The 24,359-nt window shown below is 33.9% G+C and overlaps 1 protein-coding gene and 2 pseudogenes across 3 annotated transcripts in view; 2 read left to right on the top strand and 1 right to left on the bottom strand.

The window, feature by feature from the left end:
* LOC111391310 (putative axial regulator YABBY 2) overlaps nt 1-5,097 on the top strand; it is a 15,597-nt gene extending 10,500 nt beyond the window's left edge. For all 3 annotated transcript variants that reach the window (XM_023016507.1, XM_023016505.1, XM_023016506.1), the window contains one exon: nt 4,956-5,097. The gene's annotated coding sequence lies outside the window, so the exon portion shown is untranslated. The remainder of the gene's footprint in view (nt 1-4,955) is intronic.
* LOC111391313 lies at nt 7-5,094 on the top strand (annotated as a pseudogene).
* A 4,283-nt stretch (nt 5,098-9,380) lies between the features above and the next one.
* Nucleotides 9,381-24,359, bottom strand: part of LOC111391304 — a 41,425-nt pseudogene continuing 26,446 nt past the window's right edge.

The following is a 24,359-nucleotide window of genomic DNA, read 5'->3' on the forward strand; positions in this document are numbered from 1 at the left end:
ACTCTATAAGCACAACTTGTGTTGTATGTATCATTCTTTCTTTCTCTTTTATTAGCCTTTTTCTCGTTATTGCTTGTCTTATTTTCTTGTGCTTCATCTTTTTCAGTTAAAAACTTTGTCACCGATCTCTCTCCACGAGGATCCGGCGAAAATGTCACTGGACATGACCGGCTCCGAACGTGTTTGTTACGTTCACTGCAACTTCTGCAACACAATTCTAGCGGTATAATACTTTAATTCTTTCATTAACTCCTTAATTCTTCAAATCCCAAGATCCTTAAAGTACGGGATTTTATCAATTTTTGTGCTTAGTTTTAGAGGTGGTGATCCATGGTATCTATCAAACATTTAAGGAAATTGTTTATTTTGTTTACTTCTAGTTTTTAGATTTTTTTTTCCCCAAAAGTTTTGCAGTAGCAAGTGGAAAAAAAGATAACTTTTTTAAGTGGAATGCAGGTGGTGAATTATTGGATTTTTTACTACTTTCAAACTAAATACTATGATATTTGTATGCTAATTTTTCGATGAATTTATGGTGAAAATATTTAGATATGAAAGTAAGGGTTCCATTTGGGCTTGCTCGAAAGGAAATAAGAGTATTTTCCGGAAATACTCGCTACTAGTTTCTTCATTATTTTTGTTATCTCATTTATTTTGATTTTATTTTTCATAAATCTCACATAAACTTGGTAAGCAGAAAGAAAGAAGGTAAAATTTTGCAACTCCAAAGAACTTTCATGTGAATCAAGAGCTTGAAATCTGAAACCCCAGAAAGAAAAATCAAGATTCGGTGTGCTTAGAAGGCTGAAGAACCCTAAAAAATAGCATGAATCTTAGTCTGCCTAATCTTGAAGGCAGCCGTGAGGTCCGTGCCTATGATTCTTAGGGTTCTACTGATTTCAACAGTAAATATAAGTTTCATTACTTGTCCAAGATTTGATAATTGAATTTCTGATGCATAAATTTGATGGATAAATTTAAGTTTCTCTGCAATTCGCTACTCAATAATAATTGTACTAGCTGAGTTTTGATGCCTGTTACGCATCCCATTGTTTGTTTTTATGTGTTATTAGTTTTCATAAAACAATAGCACTATTTCACACTGTAAAATGTAATTGAAGTCTCTCTCTCTCTCTCTCGCTCTCTTTCTCGCGTGCGAAAAATACAAAGTGAGTGTGTCAGATCAGAGAAGGAAAGAGAGATTACAATGGTCTTCACACAAGATAACTTCTTATTTTTGCCCATGTGAGGCCCTGTGATGGTTGCGGTGAAATTGGCCTTATTGTGAAAGCTACACTAACGAACTTCATTCCAATAAATATGCAAAATCAAGAAAGAGAACAAATAAATATTTACAAGATAGGTAACTTTTCTCTTCTTCTTCCTTGAGACAATCCTATCTCAAATATTTCTTGTAGTCTAATCCCAGATTCTCGCATTTTCGGTCGCCTTCAAGTTTAACAATCAACTCTTGACTCTACAAGAAAGAAAGGATTAACTGTTAGGGTTTGTAGGAAAATTCAAACAATTTTCAGAGGAATCTTTCTTCATTTTCTCTCTCTTACACGCACAGACGGGTTGGAGGTTTAAAAATATGATTTGTGCATGGTTGAGTTGGATTAAGTATTGATTACATCATTTTTTCCATTGAAATTAATGCATGTGATGAGAGCAGGTTAGCGTTCCTTGCAACAGCATGCCGACCATTGTCACAGTCAGATGTGGCCATTGCTCCAATTTGCTGTCTGTTAATGTGGGAGCTTTGCTTCAGTCTGTTCACATTCAAGATTTCCAGGTATACACAGACACACACAAGTTCGCGCCAGTTGACCACTTCAGATTCTTCTGCCTTTGATGTAAATAAATTAAACGAACCATATTTATATAATACAATAATTAATTCATTAGTCTCAGTATCCCACGTTCCTGCAGATTGTATACACTATTTAGTGTTTCGTCTAATACGGTAGTATTGACGAAAAAAAAAAGGAACTAAAATCTTTTATCATGTATAGTCCATAGCAGAGATTCCAATCTCGTGCTATGTGTACTAAGCCCAATTTTTACTTTGTGTTCAATCTTTAAAGGGATTTCTTTTTCCAGTCTTGTTCAATTTTATTTTTTTTAAACAAACTTACACCAATCAAATTATGGTTTTTTGCTGTTTGTTGCAATAGTTTTTAGTTTTCCTCTCTAAATTGATTGTTTAGGCAGCACTTTAATTTCTACGACACATATATATGTATGTAAAATGCTCGATGTCATCTTATTTGCTAAGTATCCTAGCCGATCTATAGGTATATTTAACTAATGCTCGTCTTTTTTGCACAATTGAAGCACCAGAAACAACAATCTACCGCTGAATTAGCTGCCACTACAGAATGTGGTTCATCATCAAGATGCAGCAAATTAACACCATTTGAGCCTGAATATGAACAACCTAGAATGACTCCGATACGTCGTAAGCCCTTTTTCTCTCTTACCTACAAATACATGTACGCACACATCGTGTTCATAAAGTTTAGGCATCTCTACAAGGGATTTTGTCCTTGCCTTCTATATTTTTCAAATGTATTACCATACCTTAATCCTTGGAAATGGTTTTTCTCACTTTTGCTATATAGTGTTCGATTATATTTCAAAGTGGTGGCGCCAATAGCTTGTCATTAAGCCCACATGTCATCAAGTGATTTTGATGAATTCTAATAAAAAAGTAATAAAAAGGGCACCTGACTTTTTTGCTTCATTCATTACACGTCATACGATTGTGACATTACGTTACTGTCCAACTCATATTGTAACATTGGTATCCTCAAACATATGCCTAGTACGCTTATGTTTTAGGCTACGCCTTTTTCTTGTAAGCCATAGCCCTCCATAAATGGTAGGTTATCAACATATCATTAATTAGAGTAGAGCATTGTTTGCTCTAATTTGAATAGCAAGATAGAAACTAGAGAAAATGATTATTGGATTATAAGGAAAGGAATATTACTAGCTAAGTATTAAAAAACGTCATCTACAAGCCTTTTCATGTACAAGCCGTGTGTTCAATTGTCTCGTCGAAAGTTCGTGTGCCTAAATTTATGGTCCGGGACATAAATTTGTGACCGTTCTCTAATATATTTTTCATATTTTGAACTTGTGCTTAATTAGATTTCTTACACACGCACAAATTAATTCATACTATATGGTTATATTTCATTGGTATGAATATGGATCCCAACTCTCTTTCTTGATCACAGCTGTACCGTATATATGTTCTATTTGATCATTCAGTAAGAGTTCAAATTGTTATGATTTTACAGCTCCAGAAAAAGACAACGCGTTCCTTCAGCATATAATCGATTTATAAAGTAAGTCGAACTTTTTGTTCATATTTCAGTTTCAGCAATACGTCAACTCTATATTGATTGTATAGCCAAAGCATCGTTGAACATCATGCATCCATAATCAAAGAAGTCAATCTCCACGGCCATGATAATATCTGAAATCCTAACTATAATTCTATTTATAGTAGGATAGATCTTTGAAGTAATTTCAATTCTTTTCCAAGTGAAAGCCTTTTCCCTTATGGCATAGTAATACATCTATAAAGTACTTTCTTTCCATACCAAGTAGTTAAATGTTGGAGTGCTAATGTTCATGAATCTTCTCAAATCTTATAATTATTTGTAACAACAAATACATATTTAGTTAATTAACCAATAATTCAAGTTGTCTTCTAACCATGAGGACACGTGGTCTAAAGGTTGTCAATATTTATAAAAATGAAGTCTTGTTTGTTAACAAGAGTTTGATGCGCACTTACAGGGAGGAGATTCAGAGGATAAAGGCTAGCAATCCAGAGATTAGCCACCGGGAAGCTTTTAGCACTGCAGCAAAAAATGTAAGTCAGATAATATATTGTATTAACAATAATATAAGATCACACAATGCTTAATATGTTATGATCATATTGATAAATTGGATTAAAAATAGAAAGAAAGTAAAAAATAATAATAATAATAAAATAAAACTGAAATAATTTATCTTAAGAAAAGACAGAACTATGTCAGATTAGTTTCCTGTAGAACCTGCTCAAATGAATAAGACTATTTCTCTTCCACTTCATCTTTCTTGTAATGCTTAATGCAGCACAGCTACTAATTTATCACTTGCTATTCAGATGGTCACTAATTAACTTGGAAATTAATCATAATAATAGTATCATATGTAAAAATGGTATCATTTCAGACTGTTGTGCTTGAATTATCAAATCTTATTAATTAGAGCCAACTGAAGTAAGTGAATTAAATCTTATTATCTCCAAAACAAGATGATGATGTAGGATTGTGATATGACATTTAAATTTATATATATTTCTTCTTATTTATCCAATGCAGCTGTATATTAGCAACAGTATTGCTGTGCATCTTGTCCAAAGTACATTTTGGTTGGCCTAGATTTTACTATTTCAAGGATAAACAGAAAAATGACAAGTAATAAAACAAAAATAAATAAATTATTAAATTAAGCTAATAACGTTGTATTCTGTCAATCAACAACACGAGAATGATTGGAAGAGAAAATAGAAGAGGTTGCAGCAGCTACACTGATCGAGATTTTTATTTTTCATTTTTCAGTGGGCGCATTTTCCTCACATTCATTTTGGGCTGAATCTGGATGGCAATAAACAAGCAAAGATGGATCATGCAGTTGGAGGAGAAGGGACACAGCAATCCCTTGGCTTTTATTGAAATTTCTGTTAGTAATCAAGGACAAAGTTTCTTTTTTCTCTCACAGAAGTTTCAAGAATTGTGGCACTTTAGTCCCTTTTATCTTGAATTTGAAGATTTACATATAAAATATTAGAGTATATATAGTTCAAATCACTGACTTAAATAGGAGGGACTGATTGCCACATTTCTTGAACTTTAGGCGTGCAAAGATGCACTTTTGTCCTGAAAATAAAGGTTGTTTATTTGTCTGTAAGTGTTCAGATTTTACTGAGGTTTGTGATCTTTAAATTAAACAGGAAAATTCTTGTATTAATATCAGAACCTATGTAATATGTTTGTTGTCCTTTTTCAATGTGAGTCTGGGCTTGTTGAAGCATTGATTCTTCTTTCATATTTAACGTATAGCGCGATTTTATTCTTAATGTGAGCCTGCAAGATGGTGATTTGTCTAAAATTAAAAATTTTATTGTTCGAACTTTATATGAATCAAATCGTTCATTCAAACTCTCTAGGCTTCAGATATGTCAAGAGCGGAGTCTTTATATTTATTGTATTTATAGAACATATGTAAAAGAGGCAAATATATTAAACTCTTATTTATTAAAGACGAAATTTAAAGAATATCCACAAGCATCTTTATAAAAACTTGAGAAATGATTAACATGGTATCATAATCAAACAAAATGACTTAGGTCATAGTTACGCGGCTATTTATTTATGAAAACTATACCCATTGCCGAATCTTTAATAAAAAGATTAATCCGATTTGCATAATGAGCATGCTGATGACAACATTATAAACACATAAACCCCCCCCCCCCTCCCCCCCCCAAAACGGACTTAAAACTTTAAGAGTGTGTTTGATTGGCATGAAAAATATCATTTAGAAAAGAAAATATTTTCTATCTTTTGTGGAAAATAAAAACCACCTCTACCTAAAGAAAATTAGACATATTTTCAAAAATTGGAAAATATTTTCCATGGAAAAAAATAGCAATCAAACACTCTAAATAGGAATTTGGGTGAAAAATTAATATTTTTCATGAAAAATAAATATAATCAAACACACCATAAGAGCAAAATGCTGTGATGCACCCAGTTATCATCCCTTGTATGAGTAACAATGGGAAGTGAGGACCACAAGGCCATATCCATCACTTTACCCTATTTTGAAGGGCTGTCTTCCAAACCCTGTGTGTGTGTGTGTGAGAGAGAGAGATAGAGATAGAGAGAGAGAGAGAGATGTATGTATCAAATATGTATGTATTCATTGATAGATACAATTCAAGTGTTCATAAGTCACATTCAGTAATCAGGTTACTTATCAAATCAGGAAATGAAAGCCAACAAACACAGAATTTTATGGCACCCCACAAATATGAAACACAGTAAAAACCGACACAGTCTTGGGATACGCAAAAATTTACTTTAAACGTATGAGAGTTGGTGAAATATTAATTTATATACACATATTCCATAAAGCTGAAAATTGAAGAATTATCAGTATTAGCAGTGTGCAAAGAATAAAAATATCCTCAGTTGAATAAATCTCTAACTTTGGTTAGATTTAAGAATTTTTCATAAATATTTTTTCGTGCTACTGACTTCGTAAGTCATGATTGTGATGCATGATCATATGCACAACATAATTTTCTAAAATTCGAGCCCTATCTGGGAGCACTATTTCACCAAAAATTGATTTTTTGCACTTTCATGTGGATCCCCTTTTAATTTTATAATACAATGCCAAGCATAACTTAGATAACTCACTTCTCAGATATTAATCCCTATGCCTAATTTATCCTTTTATTTTAAGAAAAATTCTAAACGAATAAGGCCTAGTGACAAGCCCTGTTGACAAGGGTTGAGGCGGCTCTGATGCGAATTTCAACAGGGCCTATCACCAAACCCTGTTTGTGTAGAAGATCTCTTATTTTAAAGGTAACAATTGATTTAGCCTTTTTTTTTTTTTTTGACTGATTCAAAAGGTGTATGATGATTTACATGAATTTAGCCCTTGTTTGAGCCCCTTTTTTGGGGGAAAATGTATTTTTGAATAGTGTATTGATGAAAAATGTGTGATTAAAAAATAAGAAAAAATTATTGATTTGCGTGTAATATTATTTTATTGAAAAATATGTGGTTGAAATGATATGAAAACACTATTAATAATGCATTTTTTTTCAAAAGAATGAAATTCAAACAAGAACTTAATAAATTCAACCAACTTTTTTTACTTTGTTTTTTGGAACGAACAGAAATAATGGAATTGAGGATTTAACATGCACAATAATTTCGACCAAAATCTTATAAAATTCAAAGATAAAATCGATACAGGCGAATATTTATATATAAGAGGAAGGGGTTTTCATAATTTTTCCAAGTCCAAATACTTCATCATCACTAGGAAAATAATCAAACAACGTACAGTTAAGTATCATTGTATCGTTAATGCATGCTACTGTCTGTCAACAGTGACGTGACAGAACTTCTGCATGAATGATAATCCCTAAAGAATCTGCCTCAACAAATCTTCCATTAAAAATAATGCTGAATAGAATGAATCTTACAGCCACAGCCTTTAGGGATTTTCTTTTCTTTTCTTTTTACAAAAGCCGTCAAGTTAATCATAACTTCTGCAGTATATTTTATCAGAATTTATACAGACATGACTTTAATCTACATGATTTTTTCAATTTAATTCTCTTTTTCCTTACTAAATCGAAATAAAAAGTGCTATATAAAATAAGTGTAACCAAATTCTTTTCTTTGAAAAAAAAAAAAAAAAGACTTTATGCTGTCCCAGCAATGACTTTATTTGTCTTGGGGAGTAGAAAAGGAGAGATTTTGTGGGAAAGAGAACGAGCTGAGAGAGATTTTAATTAATGGAAAATTGGATAATGTATTAAATAGAGAATCTGTAACGTCAAATCATGTTCTTTGGTGTTTTGGAATTTAGTGTCAAAATGATAGGTTGGTTCCATGCTTTACCTTTAAATTGTCTGAACGATGGATCGGCGGTCTTGTCACCAACTCAAACATTGTCATCTTCTTTGGACACACTGTTGAAAAATAGAGCACAGCTCAATCTGGAGCTGTTTTGACACGTTGTTGAGTGGAATTCGTCTACTTGCTTTGAAAGATCAAAATAGACTCGTATTCTCTTCTATAAAAATATCAAAATCAATTATTCAGGGTAGAAACATAGTACTTAGTTTCTACTATTTTTTCATTGTATTTTAGGAGACAAACGCTTAAACATAAACTTATAAAATTAATAAGGAACAGATACAATTCTGTTCTTTTCTTTGGTGACTCGACTTCTTTTTTGTTCTTTCTGATATTTCTATATTATATTATATTCTGTGAGATTTTATCAACAAAGGCAAACCCAAACTCAATTCTCTCACACGCATTTAAATTTTTGGGCACATACACAGACAAATATGGACATGTGTCGATACCTATAATCGTAGAGGCTGACTCACAAAATTATGTTGTGTCAAGCTCAAATTTTAGAAAACTTTATTTTGCATTTGATAAGATAAATTAGACAATATTATAAAGTAAATAAATAAATAAAGAAAACGAAGAAGCTACCTCGTTTTATTTACTTACAAGCAATGTTTTGAAAATTGATCTGGTCATCGATTTGATAAAGGTGAAGGGTAAATGATCAAAAGGTTTAATCGGGGTCGAATCGGATGCAATAAATACATACAAAAAACAATAAAATTCTATGAAAACAATAAATTTTTTAAAAAAATTTTCATATTAATAATTTGTTAATTAGATTTATTATTCTATAATTTATTAACATTTTTGTTATGTCACTATCCCATATTGAAAGTTTATGAAACCATTGAAAAAAAGTGCAGCTATAAAATGTATTATCCCTTATTGGAAGTTTATAAAACCATTTAAAAGAAGTGCATCTATAAAAAGAGCATGCCATCCAATATTTCTCTATGTTATGAGACCAACTCATGAAGTTGAAAAAAAAAAAAAAAAAAAAAATTTGAAAAAACCACAAAACTACAACTGGTTCATCGGTTTACAGCTAAACCTGCCAGTCTGGTGAATTTTTAAACGGTTTAATCATAAGCGGTAAATCAGCATGACTGGTCCTTTTCCTTTCTTTCTTTTTATTTTCCTTATTTTTTATTTATTTTTCGTTTTAAAGTCCACCTGTTAGAAAGATGATTTTGTGCCTTGTGGAACTATTTTGAGTGGTAGTGCGAGATGGAGCAAAGTTTTCCGATGGGTGGTAGGGTGCTTAATTATTCTTAGAAGTAGAGTATTTTTAAGCGTGACGAAGTTTAAAATATGTGTTCTCATCCTAATTGGGAAGGAATTAGACTTATATATAGACTTCAAGGCATGCTTAGTGACATGACAAATTTCAATTGGCACCAACTTGTCGAGTATCAGTTACAAGTTGGTCGAGCAGAATATCAACATGTACTCTTGATCGACCATCCAATTTGGACGGTGCGTCATCTAGCATCATTAGACCCCTCTCTCAATGAGTCGATTGCACTATTACCCACTCGTATTGAATCTAGTCATTAGCTCCAATCACGCAGCCTCTCTCCGAGGCACGATGTCAAATGTAAATCAGAGTAAAATGAAATTTTCCAGTGCCGCAAAGTCACAAACTTGGATTCTAATGTTCCATTATCATAGATGTTAAAGAAGGCATCAAATTTTCGGTCTAATCACTCATCACATTATTGGGATTGTACCATCCTTAGTTTTCTCCATATGGAGTCTATTCTAAAGAACGAAAACGAGGAAATAAATACCAAAAACACTAGCAAAATTCTTGTAAAGACCACTACTACAAGAAGTTCATAAGCTCGGAGAGCCACAGTGAAGTTTGAATCCAACTGCATGGTAACAAACCACTAAGACAACACATTCTCGAGTGTACCGCTGCATCAAGATCATCATCAAGTAGCATTGAAGTTAGAAAGTGTAATATGTAAAACGCTGGAGAAAGGAAAGCAAGGGACTCGTCACACAAGTAATTCAACACCAAAAAAGCACAAAAATAAACACCGTTTTCATTGTAGTTGTGCACTGTACAAATTTCGAAATTCCAACAGGTTGGTACCCGGGGATTCTTGAAAAGTATACTGTTAAATTTGCAGAGCAACTTTTTCAAGGCTAGTCTTTACCTTTTTAGAGAAAAATAAAGGTAAAACTCATCCACAACAAAAAGCCTTAGGGGTAAAACTCGTTCCTTCTTAATATGAACTTCTAATTTCAGTTTGTTGTATTGTACTTACACCATCCTCGGCATCCTTCTATTCTATAGGTTTTCAGTCTTATGAACTAGAAAGCATACGACACCCAAGAGAAAAGAATACACCCTTTAATGCAATTCTTCCGAGACTACCTGTTAAAGAGATGAATCAACCTTCAATAGTCAGTTGCTGTCATCTAAAGTTAGATATCTTCGACTCTCCTGTAAAATAAAACATAGGCAGCCGAAGTTTTGATCTTGTCCTCACTGATGGGAGACACATGGCTGTCGTCAAAGTCATACCACTGATTTGCTGCCATGCCACGTCAGAGTAACGAAAGTTAGAATAATTCAACAAAATTGTAAAGCTTCTAATATATGCAATACAACATGTTTAAGAAAACTAAAATGTCTAAATCCTTAATCTCTACTTCTTAGCCTCATGACGTAATAAGATACATAAATGACAACATGTACAGGTGCATATTGTTAGGATGGTGGGTTCGTGCAGTCTCAATTCACGATGTGGATTGATGGACAATCCGCATGCCAAATAAAGATAAAAATTTCGAAAAAATGGTTTTCGATTCAAGACTTGATCGAATACAGTGGTTAGAAAGAATATGGAGAAATGGAGAAAAACTTCAATGGTCAATAATTTATAATCGTGTCATTGACACTAAATTAAATGTAGCAAAAACATACTTTAAGATTTTAAGTATGTCATAACAAACACAATCTTCTGTGCAATATAGTCTAGTTCAAATCAAGTAGCGGCAAATGAACTGCAAATCAGAAGATATCAATTGATAAAATTTGTTTCAAAGAGATGTCTAATTAACTTGATAAAGATATTACAGTAAGAAGAAAACAAAAATAAATAAATAATTCTGAAGAAGCAACACTTACATGAACAAATGCAGTGTAGTGACCACCTCCCATACTACCATAATGATTACTAGTTGCATAAAGCAAATAATGATCTGCGGATTGTCCATCCTTCCGGACAACATAAGTGGACATATCAAGGTCATGAATGGGGAAGTCGACAAATGCCTCCAATTTGTTCTTAAGAAAACGGTTATATGAGAATCTTTTCAAATGAATCACTAGAATTTTCGGCAGTCTCCAAAGATCTAATTTTTTACTGGCTTGGGAATGCCTTTTACAAACAGGACAGTACCTAGTATCAAAAGTTTTAAACCAGATTAGAAAAACTAATAACTGCAAAAGCTTCTAACTGAATGCATCAAATTCAGGCGGGATGAAATTAAAGAACAGGACTAATACAACTTGCAGTTTGGAAACGTGGGGAGCAATAAGTTGCAATGATACTATATGTGAATGTTTAGTATGCATTATTGGACATGATTGGAAGTATGGCGAATAAGATTTTAACTTCTTTTTCTTTCTAGTAGTGTCTGGTGCTATACAATCCTCCCCACCATATAGGCTAAAGAGGTAAAATTGAAAGAATGTGTTCCAAACATAATGAGCTTGTATCAAGTCAAGTTACCGAACACTGACAAAGATGTATTTGTACAACACAGATGTGACACACAACAAAAGCGAGCAAGAATATTAATAGAAGACGGTTGGGAAGCAAATAACTAGCGCACTAACCACATATCTTCTGGTCCTAGAGGCTCCTCCTTAAGAAATTCTTCAAGGCATTTATACAGAGATACAGAGTCTTGTGTTCTTTTTGTGAAGAAGCCAGATTTGAAAACTTCAGGCAACAAGCTAAGAGGCTGTCTATTGTACTGCTGTACCGTTTTACCTGACCAACATACAAGCACATTCAATCGGTCTGGCATGAGCGTGGACTTCACAGGCTCATCCATTGCAATCTTAGAGTTCCCAACTATTCCTTTTTCATCCGTCAAATAAAACTGTAATTCAGTATCAGATTGCGCACAAAGCTCTTCTGCCTTAACTTTCTCAGGGGACCCACTAGGACTAGCGGAGTTCTTCACTTCCATATTCACTTCTGTTACAGCATTCTCTGCGCTATCACAATTTTCAGTAGAATCAGTTGCAGAATTCTCTACGCTATCACGATTTTCAGTTGAATCAATTGTAGTATTCTCTGCACTAACGATTTTCAGTTGAATCTTCATTGCATACTAAGAATGGAGCTAGCAATTTCAAATAGGTTTCACAGATATCAGATACATTAACAATGTTTTTACGGGCTACAAGGGAAATTCCAAATGCTCTCCAACTTGGTATCAGTTTCATGTGCGTATATTGCCTGAAAATATTTAAGTAAATAGGCTGAAGTCAAAAACTTGAGGTGAGAAAATGTAAATTTTCAAAATTAAATTGATTAGTTTTCCTTACTAGAAAAATCACTAGTCGAAGTGAATTATGAGCAAGGAAATTAACAGAAGACAGGCACGTGAAAGAAGGGAGTCAGGGTCATGTTTCATACTTGGAAATCAATAGCATCTCCATTATAACATATTATATTCTGCAGTAAAAAGAAAGTTCATCAACTCCTCAGTGATTCACAATTTGCAGTAGCTGCTGACTAACAGGAAATAAGCACTCAGAGACTCACAAGACAAACTCATTTCCATTGTTGCCAGGACAAAAACTTTAAATGAAGAACCATTGTCTACATGGCAGATACAAACAATTGTACACATTTGAAAATGAAGCAGTGGAGTTTGGTCAATCAATATGAAAATTGGGACTTACTCTTCCATCTGCTGGTGCATAAACACGATCAGAGGAGCTTCCTCAATATGCTTGGGCAACCTATACGCAACCAGTTGATCATTATCTGTAATCAAGATAATGAATCAGTGGGTTCCTCGAGAAAATGTATAACGCGAATGTTGTATATCTGTACATAACTATAAAGTTTAAGAGATTTAAATACAAATAATAACGACGACCAGAAACAACAGAAAAAACTCTAAAAGCTAGTAATACGTTTATCATATTAGTGCAATTGCTGTAGTTTACCTCAGCCAGCAAAAGTGCTTCATCAACCCCCAGTGTGCATGCTTTGCTCAAAGCCTGAAGCAGATCTTGAATCTTTCCATTTTTGGGTACATTAACAGTGAATGGGGATGGCTGAATGCTGCCATCAACTTTCACCACTGTCAGAGTCATGGTCCGTGTTGATGTTGATGGCAGAGGTAATGATAGATACATGAAGGGATCAAAATTAACATACACATTTCTACAGTGGGGACATACTAAAGTGGATCTATATTGACCCTGCAATAATGTCATCCAAGATATGTCAGTCCATAAGGCATTCATAAAGACCACATGAAAAATTAGAGAGCATTCTTTGCTTTTCTTCAAATTGCGAAGGCCATGGAGCCCTCAAATGACAAATATAAATTTCAAACTAGTGTAAGTTATAAAGGAAAGGATTTTAAAACAAAATTTTACTAGTACTAATAGGAGATATCAGATTCATATGGTTGACTGGTTCACCTAGATTCCAATACAGGTACCAATAAAGATTTAAAAAACTTCAAACAATCAAACAACCTGAAAGTTCCACATCATCAAGTCAAGGAAGACAGAATATCTCTAGTCTGGGCTCAAGAAAATATCTAAACGAACTAAAACCAATTATTGTCTTAGTCCTTAACAAAGAGGAGGATAAAAATGCAATAATGTATACAAACAATGCCTTTGATTCTTATTTTTCCAAATGAAAAAACTGTATACATACAGGCCAACCCCCCCCCCCCCCCCCCCCCCCCCCCCACCCAAACCAAATCCATCCCTGGATGTTTCTAACCACACACCTAAGCACAAATGGTATTCGGAGAAAAAGAAAACAGAGCCTACAATTCCTATTTTTTTAAATGTAGGAAAACAAAAAAAGCAATGAATAAACTAGCAAGTCCAGCTTAACATGGGAAAAAAATCAATCACACAAGCATGGATTCCATGTTGCAGAATAATTTAAGAAAAGACACTTGGCACACATCAACAATAATTGAGTCGTTACGAGCAAGATGATTCCTCCAATATTCATCAGCAACTTCTTCGTCTGGTCGACCATCTGAAGCCTTAGCTTCAACATATGGTTTGCACCTCACACAATTCAAATCTTCATGGAGTTCATCCAACAAAAATGCTAGGAGCTTCTGCAGTATTTAAATTGGGGAAAATATTATAATCCTCAAAGTTAGACCTGATTCAACCGCTTTCTAACAGACAGCAACTCATTAATGCAAATACACTGGAAAGAGATTATGCGTGCATTTGGACAAAGATTAAGTATGAGAAAAGAGGGAACGAACTTGAGAATCATGCTGATTATAACCACTGAATTGAGTAGCAAAATGAGCAAGCTTCAATTTGAATCTTCTGGGCGCTACTGGAGCTGCTCCTGGAGCCCATAATTTCTTCAACAAGTCTCCAAAGCTGAAGCAATCTCACCCTGTCCAACAAATAAGCAGCTGATAATCTTTTCTGACAAGTAAAATTTCATCGGTCAAATATAAGTTTCAAGGAATGCAAAGAGAAAGCACATAAGGAAGATCTTTTAAACAGAAGGAACCAAAATTGATCCTAGTCTCCACTGCACGCACGCACACACATGTATGTATGTATGATGCAGAATCAAGCTAGTGATAGGCTAAATACACACACATGTTTTTACGTGGTAGGATGGCATCTAAGAGATAGCATGACATCTTTCACGGAATTACCTCTGAATAGAAAGCAACACTAGCTTATGTTGAATAATCAAGGTACAACAAAAAACACTACAATAAGGAAAAAGTCCAAGGTTATAGAAAAAGTAATAGTAATCAGAGCAGTAAATACCTACCGAAGTCCTAACAGAAAGGACAATGTACATTCATGCCCAACGGGTTATCTGAGTTTATTTCTCTCTTGTCATCTCCAAGAAAGTAATCCACAAGCTTCGGTGTGTGTGCTAGACACTGAAGAGCACTGTTTGTGAAACAAGTATTCCCTAGGTTTTGTAATCCAGTCAGCCCCAATGTGCCAGTTTCGGATGAAATTATGGCTGAAGAATTGATGCCGACAAGACTAGAGCTGCCGTTGATGGCGATACCATTCATCAGATGTGAAGTACCATTCGTATGTTGTACCATCACATCTCTTTTTTACTTCTCTATTTCTAGCAGAATCAGACAAACCATAAACTTGCAACTCAAGGGGCAGCTGTGTAAGATAGAATAAAAGTAGTTACTAAAGTTGAATGTACATAAATGGAACACGGATGTTTAAAAATAAAAAAGCTTAATGTGATAATAAATTGCATGAAATATTGGAATTCGAGAGAAAAGTTGTAAACCAATGCAATGCATGTCACCAAACAGCTTATTTGATTAACAATTCAACAGAGTTCAATCATCCAAGACACTCACTCCCCTCTGCTCCCCCAAGAGAGAGAGAGAGTACTGGAAGTTCTATAACAAAATTGTGCAACATAAAACAGAAAGTTTGTGATCTACAACACATGCATCAATCAATAGCCGATGAATAAAGTATACTGCAAATCTACTACAGAAGGATCAAATGTGTCATTAAAGATTTCTTTCTTTTTGCCCCAGAAAGTGTAATATCATCACCAGAATTAACATTGATCAAAATTTGGATATTTATCGGACATGGAATCATCTCATTTATTGTTTTTTAACAATAACAGAACATTACAATGAACCACACTGAGCTGAGGAAAAATTAGTAAGTCCAATAGCAACCAGGGATAACGTGTATTTTCTTTCATCCAGACTGCATAATCAATTGGAAAACCCTTGGAGAAAAGTATATGACCACTTGATGCATTTTCGATTATAACTTACATCCTGCTCTAGTTGCTTCTGAGTCTCTTTAAGGAACTTATTTTTGTCATTTAAGAGACAAAGGGTTGTCTGCCCAGAGAAATCCCAAAGCCTTAACTGCACCGTATCGAGGTAGCAATTAATCTCCAAGAAGGAAAAGTAGCACGGCATAAAAAATTACAAAACCACCAAAACACTCAACGAGTCAGAGTCTACATTAAAAATCTTGCAGGCTCTTCTAAAGCACTCAACTGAATTGTCCTGACAAGGAAAAACGAAAGTCAACAACAGGAGAAAACATAAGGAATCATCTAGACAATCTAGCAAATGTAATCTCTGAAGTTAAAATTGCCATGTGTATTGGTCAAAAGCATGATTAACTAGTTTTCAGAAAGGCAGAATAAATAAAGCTTTGGAAAAATATACAACTTTTGAATTTTAATCCTCACACAGCTACTAGACTATATGGAGAGATTTATGGTAACTAAGTAAGTTCCCAAAATTCTCTCAATTTGCTTTTTTCTCACTTTGTATATCTATAATTAGTAATGCACTCTGGAGTATCATGAAATATCTGTATAAATATTCACTTCAGAATTGTGTTTCATGGTATAAGAGCTTGATACACTGTTGAAATGGATTAAATTATTTATAGCCTAGATTGCTAGAGACAGAATTTTGACCGATCAGCCTTTTTGCTGAGAAACAGGGATTTGGTCCATCAATCTTTACTGTCAACAAATTGATGAAGTAATGGGGTGCACCCTTTAAAAGGAGCAATTTTCATCCACCGTAGAGGTACTTGCAGAGTTCACAGCGATGACCAACAAATGCTGAAACTTCTGCCTAAATTTCAGATATCTTAATCTGAGCCAGGCTGATGCTGATGGATAGCAATCGGCTAGATTCTGGGGAAGATACAGCTGTAAAGTGTTCGACAGTTCGGTTTGGACTTTTTTGGCATACTTTTAAACCAATTGATTTAAAATAGTTTTCACGAAAACCCAAAAGCCTTATCGAGGAAACCATCCAAAGCAAACCACCCACATGCCATCAGAATTGGTCCCAAAATACTATCCAGAAACATATAATGACTCTAATTTCTGAAAGTAAAGAACTCACTAAAAGCGGCCAGAGAAAACGCAGAAGCAAATATAAAAATCAAAACATTGCACAGATGATCGCTAAAAAACGAAATATGTAAATTTGTGAAATAAGGATTTACATAGCAAAAGAAGCACAGAAGAAAAGGCCAAGCAATTATGCATAGAAATAGCAGCAAAAGCAGTAGCTGACAATAGGTGAAACTTATGTGTACAAGAAAGCAATTAGAAAATATGCAAGATTTGGAGAATCACTTTCTGGAGGAGTCCGCATTTAGAGATTCATTGCAATTGGAGAGCTCCAGCAAGCAAATGAACTTCAAATTTGTTTGAGGAAGTTGATTCTTATGCAATTTCAACAAGAAACTTGTGTTTTTTTCTTACCTTTCAAGAAATCCTTAAATAGTGGAAGGGTCCATCTGGATTCCAACCAACAGTTACACAAACATGATTACAGTGTGGTTTCGGGTTTTTGGTTATAGCCGTAAGAGATACAAGTCATCAGTTTTTGGAAACAACTGGAAGTCTGGAACAACCTTATACGTTTTTTAAATCAATCTCAATTGGTAAGTCCCTACCTTCTCCTACTTAGCCTAAATAGGTAGTTTCTTGTTAGCCTTGAATAACTCTTCTAATTAATGGATAGTTTGGCTACTGAAAATATGACTAGCCATGATCCTTATTTGAAAATAAAAATTGCCAATGCTCCCCACTTGTCAAAAGTGAGGAAAATGTTCTATCCTTATATCATAGATTCGGAAAACTTACCGTCGAGGTCACGGCCTATGAATAATATAGCATTTGAGCATCAAATCTTTCAATTTTGTAACTAATGGGGGACATAAACTCTGGTTTCACCAGCTGCCTGATGCAACATGTTCAAGTTCACTGCAAGTGAAACCATGCAATTCCCACTCTATCCAACCTCTAACCTAGCATATCAAAGGGATGCTTCACACGTGGATTATAATTTGTCAATATTTGTGTGCTTCAGACACTAAAATTATTTTAAAACCAGCTCTTGTCTTTCTGTGACAACTCCATCATTAGACACCCACCTAAAATAGTCTAGATGGGTGAAGTCCATTATTTGCAATTTTTAGACACAAAAAAATAAGAATTTAAGATAATATAATGAGCCCATCATTCAGCGTTCTTCAGATTTGTTACCATCCTTGTACATCAGAATCCGCCCATATCCCACATTGATAACTACCAAAAAAAACCAACTACAAGAGTATGAAAATGTCACCCTTAAGATTGCATGCAGTTTTCAGTTTATATGGCTCTCCAACAGAATTATGTTAACAGATGATTCATAATGAGTTAACTAGGGACTATTTAACAGCAGGTAAGCCCAGATGACCATTCTATACCAATTCTTTAAGCCATTGACAAGCAAGAAATCAAGTGGCAAACCTAGGACTAATATACATTAATAAACTTTACAGAGCTATCAACCACCAACACATGAAGAGAGGTTTGATATTAAACAGATAATACGTTGTCTAACAATAGAAATTAATCATTCAAGGCAGGAGGATGCTACTAGGCCATGTCGTGTCCCAAAATCATTCTAACATACTCGACGACAAAATAAAATTTTAAACATGATAGAAACATATTGAACTATGGTGATGTCTTCATTAAAACTACATTTACCTTATAGCGTTAGAATCACAAACGAAGACAATTAAATTGTGCTCCTTCCAATGTAAGAGCTTCAAGTTTTTATACCTTAGGACTAGCGTGTTATAATTTACGTGTAGAACTTTATAACGAATAATACATCTACAGCTATTTTCCATGATTAAAAACCCCCTTTACTAAGGAAAGATATCTAGAAATACGAGTTCCCTTTGTGAGTTTTAAAGAACAATATTTACCAAGAACATAATATTAGAGAACAAAGAGAAAAAGATTTCAGTCAATCAACTCAGTGATATTGTGCATCTGATGGCAAGCAGGCAAGCATAAACAATGAGAACAGGAAGTAAGACAAGGAGAGCTCAGGGATTACTGACCTTTTTGCTTATCTTTACTGCCAATGAGTTGGTTTCCCTCAAAACAGAAAGCCTGAGTTGCAGAGGATAAACATCTGACATGTCTTCTTCTGCGGTTGAAAAACCTTTGTTGTCCTTTGTAGCATTCTTGGAATCACTGTGACTGGGCAGAACAGAAGAATTCCACCAATAAGAGATAAATAACTTCATTTAATTCCACAAGCATCAACAATCAGACACAATAATAACATCCCAGTACTTGCACCTACCAATTCCCTTTTTTAACTTGGAGGAAGACGGGCGGAAAGTTGTCATAAATTAATTGATATTATCTAAATATGGCACTTCAAAACACTCCTACAATAAAAGAAAAATTCAGAAAAAACTTTGCATCTAAAGAGGACATATAAAATCTGCCTAAACATCCCAACAAATTGAATTCCACGACCAAGAGCAACAGCCGGACAGCTAATCATATAAAAAGCTGTTGATGGATATTGAGAATCCACTCACATCAAGCCAAAATAGTAACAAATACACAAGACCACTGGCAGGGATAAAGACATCTTGTGCACAGTGGCACAACGCACAGTGAATTCAAACTTTCAGTACTCCAATGCCATCACTAAAATCTAGCCAATACTTTCAGCGCTGCATTTGCACAAGGCATCTCCAAAAAATGCAGTCTTGCAAAGTGAAACTTCAACATATCGAATCAAAATATGCAATGACCCAATAGAACGTGGAGTTAAGCACACAGATTAATGCAAATTAAAGTTAACACAGATCAGTGTTAGAAATTGAAATCTTATCATATCGAATCAAATACATGGTGATGCAATTGAAAGTTGAAACTTTAAGTAAAGCATACGAGTTAATGCAAATTTCAGTTAACTTACTAACCACTTGAGTGCGGATGGCCACATTTCACTGGGGACCAAAGCATAGTCCCGACCAGTTATTCCAACTTCACCATTTACCCCCACTGTTCAAGGATGAATCATCCTCTTTCCTCAAGTTAAATGCAATGTCTGAGTTGAATATATTGTTGAATATCTTCATTGCTCCCCCATAAGGCGTTGTAGATGACCCGGCATAAAAGATCCCTCTCTTCAACTCTGATGAGGAAGAGTCTTGTTCCTCCTTCCAACATCTAAAAAACACCCAAATATGAACATACAAACAAATGCGAAGTCACGAACAGAGTAATAAATTTATTTCCAAGTATTGCTCAACACTCCCAATACGACATATCAGTTGAAAATTAATTTTAAAAAATAACTAATAGCAGATGTATTTTCAATTTCCATTCTAATGTTTATGTTCTTAGAAGCATTTATTACTCAAATTCTCCCGAGGCACATTACTCTACTACTTATTTATTCAAATTCAGAGAGAGCATTTTCAATACTCTAAATTCAGATGAAAACATTAAAAGCAAGAAGATATAAATCCAACAAAAATTAAAATTCAAAAACAAATTTATTCAACAGGATCCATAAGATCGCTAGTTCAATCTTCAAACTAAACTTCAAATGCAAAAAGAACCCAGAAAATGAACATAAAAAAGTGTAACGAATATTTTTCTTCTTTTAATTTTCCAATTTCCTGAGTCGGGCTTTCATATAATTTTGATTCTTCGATGTTGATTTCAATAAACACCACATTCCATTCAAATAAATTTATAGAAGGGTTTCACTTTAAATCAGATTTGTTCCTTCTTCACTCTTCTGCTTTTTCATAATTTATTTTTCTTCAGAAAAAAAGAACGTGTAAAATTTAAACTAACATTTGAAATTGTTCTTAACTGAATGGAACTAAATAGACTCTCTGGTCATCATCTACAGATACAGGCTCCTCTTCCTGCCGATTCTCTTGAAATTGCAAGGAGTTTGATGAATTTTTCACTGTATCATCAATATTATAATCATTCCTCGTAACACCCCAGATTTTATGGGCTTAAAATTTGAGGAGTTGAGGATATCATTTCTTAATCATACATCAAGGGAAAATAAAACTTCAAACTTAAAACTTTAATTCATTGAAACTCAAACATTTGAATCAAATAAATATAGTTTCATGAATGGAATTAAAGATGTCTTAACAAATTTATTATGGATTCTTAAATAGTTTTTTTTACTTGCCAACCTGCGCACTAGTCAACCACCATTCACGTTGATCAATCTGACCTAAAATGTTAAAATGGAAAGAGTGAGTAATCTATACTCAGTAGGATACGTGCGTTCAAAACAATACGATAACTTTTAAAACATGAATCTATAACATTTCATACCATCATTTCATTAAGAGCAATTGGAAAAAAAAAGGGAAAACTGCAGCCGAAGTATCAAATCTTTCGTTTATTAGCAGATTTTGTCTAAACATTTGATTTGTGCCACCTTGAGTACCAAACCTTTAAAAAATATGCAGCTCAAGTCCAAAATGACTGTTTCCGTCCGTTTGACCCCAAAATCAGTCAGTTGACTCCAGAAATTAAAAATCTGATTATTTTTCCCAAATACAACAAGAGCAATTTGGATATATCACATTTTCTCTATTAAATTAAAAATTAAAAAAGCAAAAAGAAAAACCATAACCCTCCCACCCCATCTCCTTCTTCCCCAATTGGATGATTACCCATGACCTTTACCAGTAGAATAATGGCACAATTTGATGATTACGCATGACCTTTCCATCACCAATTGAAGTTTGGATAGTCGAATTGAACAATTGGAGCAACATAGAAACATCAAATTCCCTAGAATTGAAGTTATCGCAGACTACCCTAATTGTACCCATGAATTAGCTCAATTTTGGACCAAATTGGACTTGACCCATGGCTGGGCAAGGTGCAACAGGTGGAGAGGAGGTTAGCCATGGTAGTCTGCAATCATGGGTCTACCGGACGGCGCCGAAATCTGAGATTTTCGGACCTTGTTGCGCAGGCTACGCGATCGCGACCAGCGATTTTGTTGTTGTTGTTAATTCCATGTCTTTTTGTACTGTTTGGAATTGATTAGAACCATTGTTGGGGTTAGATTTGGGTGGGCAATTGACCTATATTGGGTTCTGATCAAGGAGATGACCGGAGGTGGTGATTCCGGCAGTTTCATCAACTGACTTTGTTGATTAATTGCGATTGAATCCACTGGTTTTATGGGGAGATGATCGGTGTTAATTGAAGAGGAGGTCAAGGGCTTTCCGATGGTACCAATATTCGGTGGTTTAGGTGGTCGGAAGTCATTGGAATTATGTTCCAACTGTGACGGGGTTGGGGAAGAAGGAGATGGGGTTCGGGGGTTATGGTTTTTCTTTTTGCTTTTTTAATTTTTAATTTAATAGGGAAAATGTGATATGTCCAAATTGCCCTTGCTATATTTGGGAAAAATAATCAGATTTTTAATTTCTGGGGTCAACTGACGGATTTTGGGGTCAAACAGACGGAAACCGTCATTTTAGACTTGAGCTGTATATTTTTTAAAGGTTTAGTACTCACGGTGGCACAAATCAAAGGCTTGGGCAAAGTCTACTAATAAACGAAAGGTTTGATATTTCGACTGCAATTTTCCAAAAAAAAAAAATAGTATTTTCTTAACATGAATTGTCTCATACTTTTCTAAAGCATAAAGCAGTTCTCATTCTTTCAAAAAAAAGAAGGAAAAAAAAAAAAGGAAAAAGACGTTTAGAGTAGCGGTAGTAGGAAGTAAAAGATTTGGAGCGTGATTTTTTATTTTACTTTTGAAAAGTTTATTTGATTTAACGAGGTAGGATACGTATGTGCAAGTTGTTCCGTTCTTGCAATATTTTGATTTTTATACGTGATTTATTTAATAAAATGCTAATTGACCTGCGGGTCCCTAATGAAATGAAATGTGAGATCGCCTTCGGGTCCTCTCAAATGTGCAAGAGTTTTCGATTGATCATCGATTGCTCTTGATGAAATGATGGTATGAAATGTCATAGATTCATATTTTAAAAGTTATCGTATTGTTTTGGATGCACGTATCCTACTGGGTATAAATTATTCGCTCCTTCCATTTTAACATTTCATGTCAGATTGGTCAACGTGGATGGTGGCTGAGTGGTGCGCAGGTTGCCAAGTAAAAGAAATTTTTTAGGAATCCATAATAAATTTGTTAAGACATTTTATATTTCTCTTTAATTCCATTCATGACACTATGTTTATTTGATTCAGTGTTTGAGTTTCAATGAATTAAGGTTTTAAGTTTTAAATTTTATTTCGCTTGATGTATGATTATGGAATGATATCGATAACTCCTCAACTTTTAAGCCGATAAAATATGGGGTGTTACAGTGGACTTTTCAAATGAAAAATAGATTTGGGATAAGATTAAATCTTAAAATAATATCTCTAATGGTGGAAACAGAATTTTAAATAAGATTTTTAAACGTGATAAAATATTCTATCTTTTACTAATTATCTTAAAAGGTACATTATTAAAAAAATACATATTACATACGTTTCTTTGAATTTATTTATTCTCAATTAAATCATCATTATCGATGCATGCACATATTAGGATAAGTTGGAATCCTAATTGCATTAGATATAAGACTTTATTTATTTTAATGCAACAACCAATTTAAATGACTAATAAAACTCTTATTTAATTTCCACAAAAATTGCCTTTATTTTCTATTATCAAACCGAGAGCAAAAGTGGACAGATTTAATAGAATTGGATTACAGTAGGAAATCACATAAATTCTCGTTTAATTGTGGTTGACTCCAAATCCTAATTTAACTAACTAATAAGGGAAATCATGTTGGAGTTTTAACTTGTAATTAAATATCAAAAGCCTTTTAATCCTAATCAAAAGCCAAGGAAGTTACACGTAGCTACATATTATTTAAAATATTATTACTTACCAACTCAATTAATAACAAAGCTTACATCTTTAAAATTATAATATCTTGGCCCTAATTTATCCAAATTAACTTTTTTCGAGCCTAAAATACATAATTAATTACAAGCTATTTAACGGGTACAATATTGATATACTTACACTCACTCTACCAAAATTCAATTATTTGACCCAAAATAAAATATAAATTCAAAAACCTATTTCATCTTGATCCTTATTATTATTATTTATAACAATATAACAAATAATATAATTAAGTTTTATTCTAAAATTTTCGGATGTTACATTCCTAATATTATCGCCATTACTATCCATTGTTATGTATCTGTATAAATCTATAGAGAAAATGAAAGAGAAAGACAAGGGTTCAGAAATGGCGGGGGAGATTTGCAGAAATGCCCATGAGAGAAATTGACGGATTTGCAGAGAAACAGGGGAGCTTTTCACGTGCTTGCTTGGCAGTATTTTGTTAATTGATTCTAACGTGAATCTAAGTGTAAGCGAAGAATTCAAAAATAACGATTATAAATAATCAAATAATGGTCAAAAAATTGATTTTAATTAGATTTTAAGTTGTACCAAATATTAAATTGATTATTTGGGAAA

This window comes from Olea europaea, unplaced genomic scaffold (assembly GCF_002742605.1).
Source record: "Olea europaea var. sylvestris unplaced genomic scaffold, O_europaea_v1 scaffold773, whole genome shotgun sequence".
NCBI classification, from domain to species: domain Eukaryota; kingdom Viridiplantae; phylum Streptophyta; class Magnoliopsida; order Lamiales; family Oleaceae; genus Olea; species Olea europaea.